The sequence below is a fragment of the Pongo abelii genome, chromosome X (genome assembly GCF_028885655.2).
Source record: "Pongo abelii isolate AG06213 chromosome X, NHGRI_mPonAbe1-v2.0_pri, whole genome shotgun sequence".
NCBI lineage: Eukaryota > Metazoa > Chordata > Mammalia > Primates > Hominidae > Pongo > Pongo abelii.
In genome coordinates, this window is record NC_072008.2 from 102,699,910 (window position 1) to 102,715,395 (window position 15,486).

The window sequence follows — 15,486 nt, forward strand, 5'->3', positions numbered from 1 at the left end:
AAATGAACTATAGCGGATTTAATGAGCAATCCAGGACAGAGACACATGTACTGGACACACTAGGGAAAGAGATTACGTGTACAGGGGCTAATTAGCATGAAATACGAATACATTCATATAAGTAGTCTTGATCTATGGGACGCCTTCATTATTGGGAATGATTTTTGCATGAAGTTAATGAAGAGAAATTCAGGAGTTATGCTGTATAAAGAATTTTAAAATAGTATTTTAACTTTTTGATTCTGCAAAGTCTCAATTTCTGGAGCAAAAAAGAAATTGCATATTATGAAATAGTGTGAGCAAATGAATGTGGATCTATTTTCTACAGTGTCTAAAATATAACAAGGTGAGTATCCTTCATTTAACTGATTAATCAACAAATAGTTAGACTTCAATCTCTTGAATTAGATATGTACAAGATATTGAGTGTCAGTTTGATATTTTAAATAAGGGAATGTGATCATAGTGTATTCCAGAATATATACCTCTAGCCAGACAGTTGAAAGGCCTGGATTCAGTTTGTTGGGTATTCTAAGCATCTTTACCAAAGAAATCAGTCTTGAAGCAGGATTTAGAGAAAGAATGGATTTCGACTGGACATGGTGCCTCATGCCTGTAATCCCAGCACTTTGGGAGGCTGAGATGGGCGGATTGCTTGAGCCCAGGAGTTTGAGGCCAGCCTGGATTACATGGTGAAACCCTGTCTCTACAAGAAATAAAAAAATTAGCCGAGCATGGTGGCATGCTCCTGTTGTCCCAGCTACTTGAGAGGTAGAGGTGGGAGGATCCCCTGAGACCCTGTCTCCAAAAAAAAAAAAAAGATTTCATTTGTTTTAAGTTTGGTTAAGGCTTATGGGAAAAGGAGCCAGAGAAGTGAGAAGAATAATATTTGAAAATAGACCAGGATTGTAATATTAATTTGAATATTAGATACTTTATTCCATTTAAACAACAGTTTTATTGTAATTTGAGGTTTGAAATTTAACATATGAAAACTTGGAATTTAAAAGGATTTTTGATAAATATTGGAAGTTTGAGAAATTAAGCTGATTTTTGCCACTGCCCTTCAAAAAAGTTCAACATTGTATTGCTTAAATATGTGGCTATATTTATGTAAAATACACAATTAATATTAATATTTTATTTCATATCTGACTTCAATACATTTTTATGTGCTTCCTGTTTGTGGATATCTTAGAAACTGCTACAGAAGTCAATATTCTTAGAAAATTCAGTAATTCAGAGACGTGAAATTAGAACAATAACAGCTTAAGTGGTTTATAAACTTAAAGATTATTTGCAAGAAATAGAATATTTCTGTGTAAGTTCATTGGGTTATGTGCCATCTAGCAGAAAAATAGGCTGTGTATGGTGTTTATGTTCAGTGTTCTCATGGTTGCCCATGGTACTGAACTCACACCTTTATATGTGCAAAATGTGTGTAAGTGAAGCAAGGAGTTAGTGGAGCTGGTAATCAGAATAGAATAGGAATGGGAATAAATTTAGAAGTGACCATCATTCTCTCTGTCCCAGCTTTGAGCAAGTCAAAATGCACATGATTTTGTACATTTCATTATCAGGGCACCTTTTGAGAGAGAGAGTCGATTGACAAAAGATGGGTCATAAATCAGACTAATTCTTTGTGTGACTACTCTTTGCTTTATGGAAACATGTTTGACTTTAGGGACATAAACTTTAGGGAGGTGCAATAGGTAGATGACAATCATTAAAATAGCAGAAGACACTTGCTGAGTGTTGAGCATTTAAATTGTGCTAAATAATGTGCTGGATGAGTTTACCTGTCTCCTCATTTAATGCTAGCAGATTCCTTGTAAGATATAGGTACTATTTTTTTTTATCTCAAATTTATAGTTGAAGAAACAAAGGTTTAAGGAGCTAAGTATTTTTCTTGAAGTTACACAACTTTTAAGTGGTAGATCCAGTATTCAAATCTGAATCATTCATACAATTGAATGTATACCTCATTTAATTTAGTAATATATTATTCTTAAACATTGAGAGTAACAAAAGTTCCTTTTGAATCTGTTTTTCTATTTAGCTAGGCAATAAGATGGCCTCATTTCATCTTTTGTGTACTTTACTGTAGTACTGCTGTGAGAAAATCATACCAGGCTTTCTGCTGGTTAGATCTCAGACATATATGTATATTTATCTCCTGCTGCCTGTCAAATCACTTTTTGCTCTTGCAAATGCCTGTAATCTGGCCTGTATGTCCTCTGACATTGTAGGTTCCACAAAATAGGGTCTCTTTCCTTCCTGCAAGCATTGCCTTGGGGGATATTTTCATGTTTCCTTTTGTGTTCATTCATGGTATGTATGTTCATTTTATACCATTTAGGAAGCATGAGAAATTTTAAAAAGGCCTCTTGAATTTATATGACGCAATTGCAATTTAGAAGTAACCATCATTCTCTCTGTCCCAGCTTTGAACAAGTCAAAATGCACGTTAACGTTTTATTCATTTTGCTATTCTTTCAGTGATGGTTTCCCTATGTCTGCGGTTTTTCGTTTTTTACTGTGTGTGTATGCTTATATTTTTATAAGTACTTTATTCTGGTATGTAGTATATACTATAACCTGCTTTTTGAATCTAATATTTATTCTTGGAACATAAGCTAATATTCTGCAAATACATGATTTTATTGGCTCTATAAAACTCCCTTGTAAGAATATACTATGATTTATTATCATTATTTTTTAAATTTCAATAGCTTTAGGGTAAAATTGGTTTTGGATTACACGGATAAATTATATAGTAGTAAAGCCTGGGCTGTTAGTATATACATCACACAGATAGTGTATGTTGTACACAATAGATAATTTTTCAGCCCTCATCCTTCTCCCAACCTACCCCCTTCTGAGTCTCCAGTGTCGATTATCCCACTCTGCATGCCCCTGTGTACCCATAGCTTAGCTCCTACTTATAAGTGACAACATGCAGTATTTGGTTTTCCTTTCCTGAATTACTTCACTTAGGATAGTGGCCTCTAGTTCCATCCAAATTGCTACAAGAAATGTTATCTTGTTCTTCTTTGTGGCTGAGTCGTATTCCATATACACACACAAACACCACATTTTCTTTATCTGCTCATCAGTTGATGGGCACTTAGGTTGGTTACATATCTTTGCAATTGTGAGTTGTGCTGTGATAATCATACAAGTGCAGGTATCTTTTCGATATGACTAATTTTCCTTTGAGTAGATATCCGGTAGTAGGATTGTTGGATCAAATCATAGATCTTTTAGTTCTTTACGAAATCTCCATACTGTTTTCCATAGTCATTTTACTAATTTACATTCCCATCAGCAGTATAAAAGTATTCCCTTTGTACCACATCCATGCCAGCATCTATTATTTCTTGACTTTTTTTTTTTTTTTTTCTTGAGACGGAGTCTCTCTCAGTCACCCAGGCTGGAGTGCAGTGGCGTGATCTCGTCTCACTGCAACGTCTGTGTTTTTTGACTTTTTAATAATGGCCATTCTGACTGGGATAAGGTGGTTATCTCATTGTCGCTTTAATTTTCATTTTCCTGATGATTAATGTTGCTGAGCATTTCTTCATGTTTTTTGGCCATTTGTGTATCTTATTTTAAAAAATGCCTGTTCATGTGATTTGCCCACTTTTCAATAGGTTCATTCATTTTTTTCTTGCTGATTTATTTACTAAGATTATTTATTTCCCTGTTGTTCAATATTTAGATTGTTTCAAATTATTTGATATTATTATGCCACATAGAATAGTCTTGTATATAAATCCTTTTGTAAATTTCTTATTGAAATTACTGGTGGGAGGATATGGGTTGTTTTGAACTCTTGTTATGTATTGCAAAGTTGTTTCTGAAAGGCTTTCAAATTTAGATTCTTACCAGCCATATGTGAGTAGCAATCATTTAGAACACTCACAAATACTGAGTGTCATGATTTAAAAAAGTATTATATTTGTTAAATTGATGGGTGAAAACTGTATCTTATTGTTTTTATTTATGTTTATTTGCTTACTCATTATGTTTAAATAGCTTTATTACATATTGACCATTTGTTTTTGTCTAATTTTTGTTCATATAGTTTTACTCATTTTTGTTTTACAGGTATAGTATGTTTCTTATTCTTTAAATATATGTTTATATTAACCTATTATCACCATTTTTGCAGTTTGCAATTTTTTCCTGAAGTTTTCATTTGTCTTTTAATTTTGTTTTAAAGTATTTTAAGATAACCTGTAGTTTTTTTGTGGTTGTGGTGGTGGTTAAAATTAGTGGGACCATTGAAACTAGAATTTCCCTTTTAGATAAAAATTTTACATTAGTTACTTCAGGGAAACAGAAGAGTATAATAATTGTGATAGGGACTCAAGAGAAATTATACAAGTAGTGCTATTCATTATCGTTGGCTTCCATTCAAATGGAGCTGGATTTGTTATTTTCCTATTTCTCTTCCTGAGTCTCCATTTGTGACAGTCTCTTGGCAGGATTTCAGTCTACTTCTAACTTTTATACTTGTGGTTGGAGCCCAGCCAGCTTCTCCTGCTTTCTGGGAGGAGCTCACTATCATCGTACATCTATTGGCTTGGATGTCTTGTAATGGTAGAGCAATACGTGGAAGGTATTCAAGTTTCCTGGGACTTAAGTGGGTCATATCTCTGTCACAAAACTGAATCATTTGAAATCTGAAAGTGGCTTTAAAGATCATCATTTAAAAATCTCACCATGTAGATGAGTCAAATCCAGAGACACTGCTTTTGCTTGCTTTCTCAGGCACACAGACTTCACTGAAGAGTAGTAAGCTTGATTGATTCTCTGACAGCTACATTATATTGCAGAGAACTTTGTTGTTATTGATCTCATTTACACATTTAATTCCTACTCTGTATATGGGAATATAATGTTTTACTGATTTAATAAACCAGGCATGATTTCTTATTGTGTGATTCATTGTGTGATTCTTTTTTGTCACAAACTTTGTAGCTTGAGACTTGGCAAGTAACCTACCCTTGAGGTTTTTTTTTTTTTTTTTTCCCCAGATTATGGTATCTGTGGTAGTCTCTCTAAGGCATTATTATGAAAGACATTTATTAAATCTCGGTCTATTTGAGGGCCACCTAACTTCTAGATCTCTCACCAGTTTTGCCTAGCCATCATTTCTCAGCTTGGGATGGTGTAGAGAAACATATTATTCCCACCTGACCTTACAGAACTGTAGCTAACATCATCAGATGTCAGTGCTTTGAGGAAGCCTGCTTGTGGGTGGTTTAGCTTTTCCAGTGATTTGAGACTTGTGTTGCATTGAATATACTTTGAATTTCACGTGTATCTCTGCTCTGTTAGTCTGTATTTGGGTTGTTTTGAAGGATTTTTATTTTAATATGTAGATTGATACATTTTTGTATATGTTGCTGGAGGCGCTTTTGCACTGCTACATTTTGGAAATCAAAATAATAAATAATACATATGGTGTTCATTGTTTTTCTCCTCTGTCTTTTGATGACTATAAACTTTCATTGGAAGTGTTAGTAACATTTCTTTATTTTTATTTTTACTATTTTAAAAATAATAGTAATAATAATAATAAACGTTTAGCTTTTTAGCCAGGTGTAGCATTTCCTAATTTGAAAATGTGCTGTTCATTTTTTAAATAGACTATTTTGTAGAGCAGTTTTAGGCTTACAGAAAAATTATGCAGAAATCTCAGAGTTCCCATATAATTTTCCTCTCCTTCAGAATTTCTCACATTATTAATATCTTGCATTAGAGTAGTACATTTTTTACTGTTGATGAAACAATATTAATAAATTATTATCCTTAAAGTCCATAGTTTATATCATGATTCAGCCTTTGTGTTACACAGTTCTATGAGTTTTAACAAATGTCTTGTCTACTATATACTGATATTTGACTTATCCTTTGATGACAGTGTAATCATTCCTTATATGGTTCATTCATTCATTTCCTCATTTCATATATTTTTTCCTGTAACTATTTATTGAGTACTTCCTGTGGTAGGCATTCTGACAGATGCTAAAGGAAATTGCCAACCTATGCACACCCGATGATGATGATGAGGTCATTTGTGAGAAAAGGCTTTAAAAGGGAATAACCTTTGCTGACAGAATGGTACGATAATCAGAATGGTACTGATTACTGGCTTAAAATTTCTACTTGTGAAGTGTTTCAGTTAAAACAGGAGTAGCATGTTCCAATTATGCCTCAGACATTTATTTGCAGAGAAGTGCAGTGTGGGAGCTATGTTAACTGGTGGCTGTACTGGGTATTTCTTTATATCTTCCCTATTTTTTGTTTGTGATGAATATTTCTTTATATCTTCCCTGTTAGAAGCTGTCAGAGGTATTCAAAAAAAGCAGTATTTTTCCTTGGAACTAACTCTTCTGGGACAGTGTAAGCCAATGGGAAATTTTGACTTAATGAATTTCCCATTATAAACTTTCGGCATTAAATCTGTTGATATGTGCAAAAAATTTGTAATATTTACATATCTTTGATGGGGAAAACAGGGTTGATTTCTTTTTACCTAAACCAAGCATTCCAAATAAATAAATACCAGTAGAAATGAAGAGTATAAACAGAAAACAATAGGAAGACTTAGTAAGAAGACTTAACTGAGTTAATTCATCTTTTTTTCTGGTTCTGTCATTCCTTTTCTCTTTAGTTGTAAGATTATACATTAACTAGCTAGCAGTGATGCCTTCAGGCTAGACATTAGTATACGTTTTTGGTAGGTTCTTATATAATCTGCCAACTATTACTCTTGCAGAGGTTATTTATTATTATTTTTTGTAACAGTTTAATTGAGAGTATATTATTTGAAGCTAGACTATTTGAGTTTAAATCCTGGCTGCCATGCCACCAGGGGCAGGTGTCTTAACCTCTCTAAATCTCAGTTTCATCTGTCATTATAATAATACTTTTTTAACATGGATGTTAGTATGATTAAATAGAATGATGTACATGAAAACCAGTTCCATTAATCACTGCCTAGAATTTGTTGCAATGATTATATTGTAAGAGACCAAGTTGAAGTTCTTCTTGATCTATAAATGTATTTCTAATGTTTCTTAGATGAATTTGTTGAACATGAAAGAGATTTCTTTTCATGGCTAATGGCTATGCTTTGAAAATTTTCATATTAAATGTAGAGCTATAATCCTCTTTCTGTGTAGATTGGGAAGCTAGTACTTTATTTTCTTTCTCTCAGGCTTCTGATTTATGTTTTCATTGAGTGAATATCAGACCATTGCTAATGTCATAAAATCCAGAAAATAGATGAGTCACTCATTGAAAATAAAATCTGATCAGAAATCCTTTGACTGTGCTACATTTAAAGATAATGAATGCTTGGTTTTTGAGTTTTACTATCATACCAACTTTTCCCATGTGTGCATGTGTGTATACATGTGTATGCATGTCAGAAAAACCGAAATACTATTTCTGCTCAATTCTATTTTGTGAAGTCAATCCAACTTTTATAGTCCCATAAATATCAAATAAATGAAATAATTATTGTCACTAAAGTGGAGAAACTATTGCTTCTTCTTATCTTGTTTATTTTGTTTGCTACTTAAATTGACATTGAGGCAAATTTTAAGTGAGTTTATGTTGTGAAACCCTGCTAAAATTTAGAACTCACTATAGTTTGTTAAAATATGTAAAAATCCATTTTAAGTAGGTATAAAATCCATTGAAGATACTTTTATTTTTTCAGCAACCTTGGAGTGTAGATTTTAAAGAATACTTGTCTAGCAATATCCATAGCTTAAAATAGGTAGACATGAATACCGATAGTTGAAAATTAACTTATTTAACCATTTGAAAATGAGATTTATTTTGTATTATCTAGTGAAAAATACAAAACCAAGTAGACATTGTTTTTTGGCTGAAAAGGTCACAAATTTATGACTGTATATGTTACTGGGATTAGAAGTGTTTTCCCTATTGGTAGTTTATCAAGTGAGTGAATACCTTTCTGTGAATGTGAACAAGCTTCACCAATTTTAGCAGTTCAATTTTAGAGAACCTGTGATGAGTTATTTTGCACAAAGGCTTTATCTTTCAAACTCCTTTGCTATCTTTGCTTGACAGAGAGAGGATTTGATGACTTTTTCAAAACTCCCCTTTTACTGCTTCACCTGAGTAATGTTTTAGTTGCCGTGTAATAAAAATGGAGCTGAGAATTGAAAGGCCAAAGCAGAGGGAGTTTTATAGCTTGGGATCTTTTAAGTTTCATGGATTTATTTTGTATTTATATCCTGGGGGGGATGTACATTCTGATATTGCTCAGTTTTTGTCTGTTGGGGAAGTCAGTTGTCCAAAATAGCACTTTATTTTTTAATATAAAAAGAGTAATGATTTGCCTTTTGTGAAGGATAATTTTAATGGTACATTGCAGAGATTTAGTTGGAGGGAAATTATAGGCATTATTTTAATATTTATAAAATATTTTGAGGGCCATGCATGAAGGCCGCATATGAATACACTACCAATAAAATAACACCACTAATACAATTGAGATATTAAAAAAAGAAAAAATATATACTTACCATCTAGTGAGCAGAGACTTTCTTTCCCTAATTTGCATTTAGAAAGCTCTAAATTAAAATGCTAAAAGGAAGACAAACAATTTCAGCCCCTGCTGCTGGTTTTGTAAATACAACTTGCTTACTTGATATAATTTTAAATGAATACTCTTGACATTAAGACATCATGCTTTCTGATCATGTATTGGTAAGCCACAGAATAATAGAAATAAGCTTGAAATGGGCATAGTTTTTACCATAGTGTAACTTTAATTGCATGCTTTTATATCTTCAAATTAATTTTTGACATCTCTATACAGAAATAGACTTGTACAAAGAAAAATGAATAACTTGCTTATCTACAAGAGTGTCATTTTACTTGTGAACCATTGTAACAGGTTTTTTGTTTGAGCATACAACAAACAAAATATGTAATGTTGTTTTATCTTCCAAAAATACATTGCTGTATAATAAGAAATTGTAATTTTGCAATAAAAGAAAAATCCACCAAACTGGTATATATGTGATTTCTTTTTGGTCAAACCCTGTAAGTGACAAATTTGACATTTAATGCTATATTGTAAACTATCAGGTATCTTTTTTTCTTGCTCTTTAACGTAGCTATTTCTCACGTTTTCTCTTCTTCAACTTCTTTCATGCCTCACCTCTAAATCCCCAAAGTACACACCACACAAACACTTAGAGAAACATAAACATGCACATGTTTGATGACCTACCTCATAATTCATTAACAAATCTAGAAGCACTCCATCAAGAGCCCCTTCATATTCCCTTGCAAAATCTATCAAATTGTCCTGTATCTTTATTGATATTATTTCCTGTTACCGTGGACAGAAAGAGTCCCTGTACCTATGGAAGAGCAGTCTGTCCACTTGTGCCCTGGTTCCCATTCCTCAGTGATTTAGCTCCTTTCTCCATGCCATATTTATTTTCTCCTTCTCAACTGGATCATTTTCAGCAGCATGCTAACATGCTCTAGTGTCTCTTCTCTTGATAGAACCACTCTTGACCTCATAGCTCACTCCAACTATTCCCTATCTCTCTGCTTCTCAGAGAGCAAAGCCCCTTGAAAAATTTCTGTATTATTCATTAGTCACTGTCTTACATTGTCATCTCACTCTCAATCCCTTCTGATTGAACTTTCATGTTAATCATTCCAGAGTCTACTCTTCTTAAGAACTCCAGTGACCTTCCATGTTTGTGGCTCAATTATTATTTTAACCTCTCAGCAGCATTTTATATATTTGACCATTCCCTCTTTCTTAGAGGAAACTATGATATTGGTTCTCGTGACTTCACACTCTCCTGGGTTTCCTCCTTCACTAGCCCACTCTTTCTCAATTTGCTTTGTTCACTGCTTTAATTGGTTTTCACATATGTTTTGGACATGGAACCAATAATACTTGCTGATGAACTGGATTTGTGCGATAAAAGACAAAAAGGAAGCAAGAAAGACTCCTAATTATTTGGCCTATGCAACTAGTTGATGGTACCATTTATTGAGAAAGGAAAACCTTGGGTGGTCTCAAGGTCAGGGGTCAAGAATAGAGAGTTATGCCTTGGCCATGTTACATTTAAGATATTTTTTCTAGACTGAAATCATGTTGGAAATGTTGTTTGGTAAGTAGTAAGTAGTTAGAGTTTGAGTCTAGAATTCCAGGGATTAGTTATAGCTAGAGGTATCAATTTGAGATCATTAGCACATCGATGATATTCACATAATACATCTGGTTGAAATCACTTTGTGAAAGAGTATACATGGAGAAGAGAAGAAAGTACAGGATAGAAGCCCTGATGCATTCTGTCAATTACAGGCCTAAGAAAGGAGGAAGATCCAGCAAAGCAAATTGAGGAAAGTATGACCAAAGGAAGTAGAACAGTATGAGTCATAGAACCAAAATAAGAAAATGTTCTCAGAAAGAGAGTACGATCAAATGAATCAAATGCTACTGAGAGTTTGAACTAGATGCCATGTTGGTGTGAGTTGAAGAATACAGTTGGAGGTGAGAGAGTATAAGCAGTTTGGCTAGACAATTCTTGAAAAGCTTGGTTCTGGAGGAGCATGGAGAAGGTGGTATGTGGTAAGGGTATGGTATCAGGGTATTTTAGGATTTTTGCTCTTTTTTTTTTTTTTTTGAGACAGAGTCTCTATAGGCCAGGCTGGATAGAGTGCAGTGGTGCAATCTTGGCTTACTGCAACCTCCACCTCCCGGGTTCAAGCAATTCTCGTGCCTCAGCCTCCTGAGTAGCTGGGACTACTACTACAGGTGCATACCCCCATTCCTGGCTAAATTTTGTATTTTTTGGAAAAGACAGGGTTTTGTCATGTTGGCCAAGCGGTCTTGAACTCCTGACCTCAGGTGATCTGCCTGCCTTGGCCTCCCAAAGTATTGGGATTACAGGCATGAGCCACCGTGCCCAGCCTATTTTATGTGTTTTTTTTTTTAATGGGAAATATGGAAGCATCTTTGAATGCTGATGAGAATAATAGTGTTGGAAAGAAAAAGTTGAAGATGTAGGAGAGAGAGAAAATAAAAAGTGAAAGAAAGAAAAGGGAGGAGTCCTAGATCTACATGTGGAAGAACTTACCTTTGATAGGAGGATCCTTTTCTCCTTTGTAATGGGAAAGATGAAGATGGTATAAATGCAAGTTTATTTGCTGGTAGCATGATTATGGGTGGGGAGGTGCATTTGATAGTTTCTATTTTCTCATTAGTTAGGCAGCAGTGTCATCACCTAACAGTTCAGCAACAGTGTGGGATGGATTGATGTGAAGTGAATCATTTGAAAAAATGTGAAGTAATTATCAGTATAGTGTTGCTGTCATTGCTGGATAATAGAAAGTGTTCCCTTGAAATTGATTATTATTACTTTAGAGTGATATTACTCTTCCCAATTATGCTATTTTCTAAGAATGCCATACAAATGCAGGCCTGCAAAAACGTACAGAAGCATTAAGGGGAAAATGCATTAGATAATGATTACTCATGTCAAGGAATACATCTTGGGCCATGGAATTTAAACTAGACAGGGAGGCAAGTGAGGACAGGAGAGGAATGATGGATGGTGGGTCAAAGGGCTGGTGGCTTCATTGACATTTAATAATTGGTTCAGCAGGGTTACTTGATCGACTAAACTGGACCTATAGAAAAAAAGATAATCAGTTATGGTGATTGAATTGAGATTTGGGAGGTTGTGTTACTTTTGGTGTTCAGGGTGTGATGATCACAGGATTGAATGGCAGAAGCTGAATTCAGGAAAAGGTGGAGAAGTTAAACTGAGAGACTAGAATAGGTCTGATGCAGATGATGAAGTCACTGAAAACAGCAGAAGTTAGAGTGAACAAAAAGACTGAGTCAGTTGCTACAGTCTTTAGTAAATGACAGGGGAGTGACTAGGAGATCTGAAGATTAAATGGAAAAGATGGAGTAGCTGGATTATGCTACCTAATACTTATTTCTGTCAACAGGATCATATGAAAATGAAATATTGGCAAACCAATTACTTTATAAACCGATGACTGAATGAAAATCACTTCATGCATTGTTAGAGATAGCCCAATGAAAATGGATTCCGTTGTGTTTATCTAGTTCAGATAGTACATTTAATGAGAACAGTTTAAGTGGAATGACATTTATGATGGCTAGCCATGATTATAATGAATTTTTGAAGCATAGTCAGTTAGGCATATATAGTACCCTTTATCTATAAATTCATGTTTTAAAATAAAAATATATATATAATTATAATCTGTGTTAAACACTTCAGATATACAAGTTAAAACAGCTTAAGGGATAAAATAGGCTTTTTTTTTTTTTTTTTTTTTTTTGCTGTGTTCATAGTCACACTATATAAAGGATTTACTTGAAACATTTCAGTTTGCTCAAGTTAGCCAAGTATATACTTTGGCAGGTGACAAGGCTCAATAGGAGTCCTTGTGTTTTAAGTCTTGGTTCTCTGTGACCGTGTGACCTCAGTTCCATAAACCAAAAAATCAAATGGTTGTATTAGGTACTTTTAAGGGATCCTCTGACTTTGTTCTATGATTCTAACAAAAGGAAATTTGAAATATTTGTGTGGAAATTGTATCTTAGCTTTTATCATTGACATCATAATATTATATGGTATATATCTCTACCCCCTTGATATAAGATTCTAAACTATTGGTAATGGTGTGATTTAATACTTCCGGTTTTCCTTTTATTCTGTAATATAATTTAAATAGTTATTAAATAGGTATTCAAATGATTTCCTTTCAAGCAAGACCAGGAAAACAGCATAATATAGTACACTGAGAAACACCAAGAAAAGACCAGTTATACATTACCTTGTATTTGTAAATCATTTCAAACCTACAGAAATTGCAAGATTAAGAATACTACAAAGAACACTTATATATATCCTTTACCCTACTCAACTACTATTAAGCTCCTTTTTCTCCTTCTCTCTTTCCCTCTTCCTTAACCCTCCTTCCTCTCTTTTCCTGCCTTCTTTCCTTCCAATCTCCATCTCCATCTCTATTTGTTCTTCAGCCTCATTTAATCTGGAACATTTCCACAGCCATTCTTTGTCTTTTATGACATCAAGAATTTGAAAAATATAAATCTCCTTTTTAGAAACATAGTATTCCTTATGATTAGATTCAGGATATATGTTCTTAGCCAGAATTCAGCATAGATGATACTATATGAGGTATACACCTGGAGGTACTCACTATCTGTCCACCTCTCATTGGAGAAGTCAATTTTCGATTAAGGTATTATGTAATTTCTCTAGTGTCTAATTAACTCTTTTTTTCCTTGGAATTAATAAGCAGTCTGTGGGAAGACACTTTAAGACCGTGCAAATATCTTGCTCCTCATCAGAATGTTCCCATAGGTTATCTAACATTTATCATAATGGTTGTAAAATGATACGTTGCCAATTACAGTACTCCTTCCACATATAGTGGTTGGCACTCAGCATTCTACTGTAAGCAAGACCTCTCCTTTCTCATCTATCATTTTTACTTATTGATAGATTTTTTATTAGTATGAACTTATAAATTCCCATTTTTCAATGGTTTATAGTTCATTACTGCAGTGCATTACTTGGTGCTAAATTTTTGCCAGATTTGGCCAGTGAGAGCTCCCTCAAGCTGTTCCTGTGAAATGCCTACATTTTTTTTTTTTTTTAGCACTACCTTACTTTTTGACATACAAAGACATTTTAGTTTCATCTTGTAGCTACTCTCGCACAGTCTTCTTTTTTAGTGGGAAATTGTACCTGGATGCTAGGTGTGTGCTCATTGCTACTGGAATGCAAGGAAAGGCAAGTTACTTTTAAGTTAACAGACAACAAACATTAAAAATGTAATTAGGGCATGACTTTTTAGCCATGTCATAGGATTGTACTTTTACATATGTCTCATTGGTTTGATGCAGGTGAGAGGTAATTTTGAGCCCATATATAGTAGCCTAGTTATAATTAATAATTTTAATTTTTAAAAGTAATAATGTGTGAGGTGAAGGAGTAGCAAATACTTACTTTCCCTAACATAAGAAAAATACCATTAATTGATCTAACGGCCATATATTCATACTCTAGTTGAGTTGCCTCAGTGACTCACTTAATAAAATAAGAAATTAAAATATCAAATAGAATTAGACAAGAGATTTTAAGGAGAAAACAGAGTCTGTTTCTACCTCAGAAAGTTAGTTAAACAGTAGCTTCAATCATCTACTATGGAGTACTACAGGTGGAGAAAACAATTCTTGATATTTGTTTATATTTTCAACTTTAAAAATCAGATTATGGGGTTTCATAGAGTTTACTTAAGGTGTGGTCATTCTTTGATGTTTTTAAAAATTTATCTTTATTGTAGTTGGGACATAATATTGAAGAAACTAATTTCTACATGTTCAATGAATTTAATAATTCAAAATTCAATTCAGTACTCATACACTCAGTGTTCTCCTTTATTTTCTGATATCACTCATGTTTATTTTAATTCCCTTTCTCTTCCTAAGCATCTAAATTTTTCCCTTCCTTCTTGTATTACTTTATAAGTGATCTTATTACAAATAAGCATACACTGAGTCATTGCAACAGAAAAGTGCTTCACATACTGAGTTGCTTTCTGTTGCACTTGATATGTTAATTGTGCACTTACTATATATGCAAGCACTGTGCAGGCAGCTCTATTTCTTTAAAAGTTACTTAAATTACTGGTGCTTCCAATGAAGCTGGTGGTAGGGTCCATTCCCTATATCCAAACTATTAGACCAGCTTGTCAGATGTATTACTCATTAGGTTGCTAAGGCGTAAAGTCAGAATTTCAGATTTATAACATGGTGACATTTGATGTTTTTCTTTTGTTTATTATCAGTGCTGTATCTGATGGTGGAAACAACTATACTTTTAAATCTTCTGTCTCAAAATGTATTCTTCCTAAAATTTCATATTTTTAACCATTAAATTTTCTCTAAAATATATCTTAGAATTGATGGTATACCTTTCCCCCCTTTATCATGACAGTGATGATCAAATCTTTGCTTTGTGAAATATTTTCTTGACATATTTGAACTGGGTAGTTTTTTTAAATGAGTGCTGTTTTTTGAGTCATCTTTTCCTTTTGTTGCCTTTTGCTTTATGAATAACCATGTATTCTCACTTGGTTCATTAAGTAGTAGTAGCATAATGATGAGAGTATATTAAAAGAATTTATTTTAGATTGACCCAATCTATATGAGACATCAACAACACACAAATAATAGAACCATGTTTTTTTGTTTTTTTCTTTTTCCTCCTCTGGAAAGAAGCTACTCTTACTACTAACATTGAAACTAGAGTCATCCTTGGACTTTATTCAAATGTGTCAGTTTTGGAAACCATACAAAGATGTTCACTTTAGCTTAAGGGAACAGAAGAACTTTGT

At 33.6% G+C, this 15,486-nt stretch overlaps 1 protein-coding gene and 1 pseudogene across 7 annotated transcripts in view; both read left to right on the plus strand.

Annotated features, from left to right (window-relative positions):
• Window positions 1–15,486, plus strand: part of DIAPH2 (diaphanous related formin 2) — a 905,937-nt gene that overhangs the window by 353,494 nt on the left and 536,957 nt on the right. The gene's annotated exons all lie outside the window — the stretch shown is intronic.
• LOC129052992 (uncharacterized) lies at window positions 4,148–12,295 on the plus strand (annotated as a pseudogene).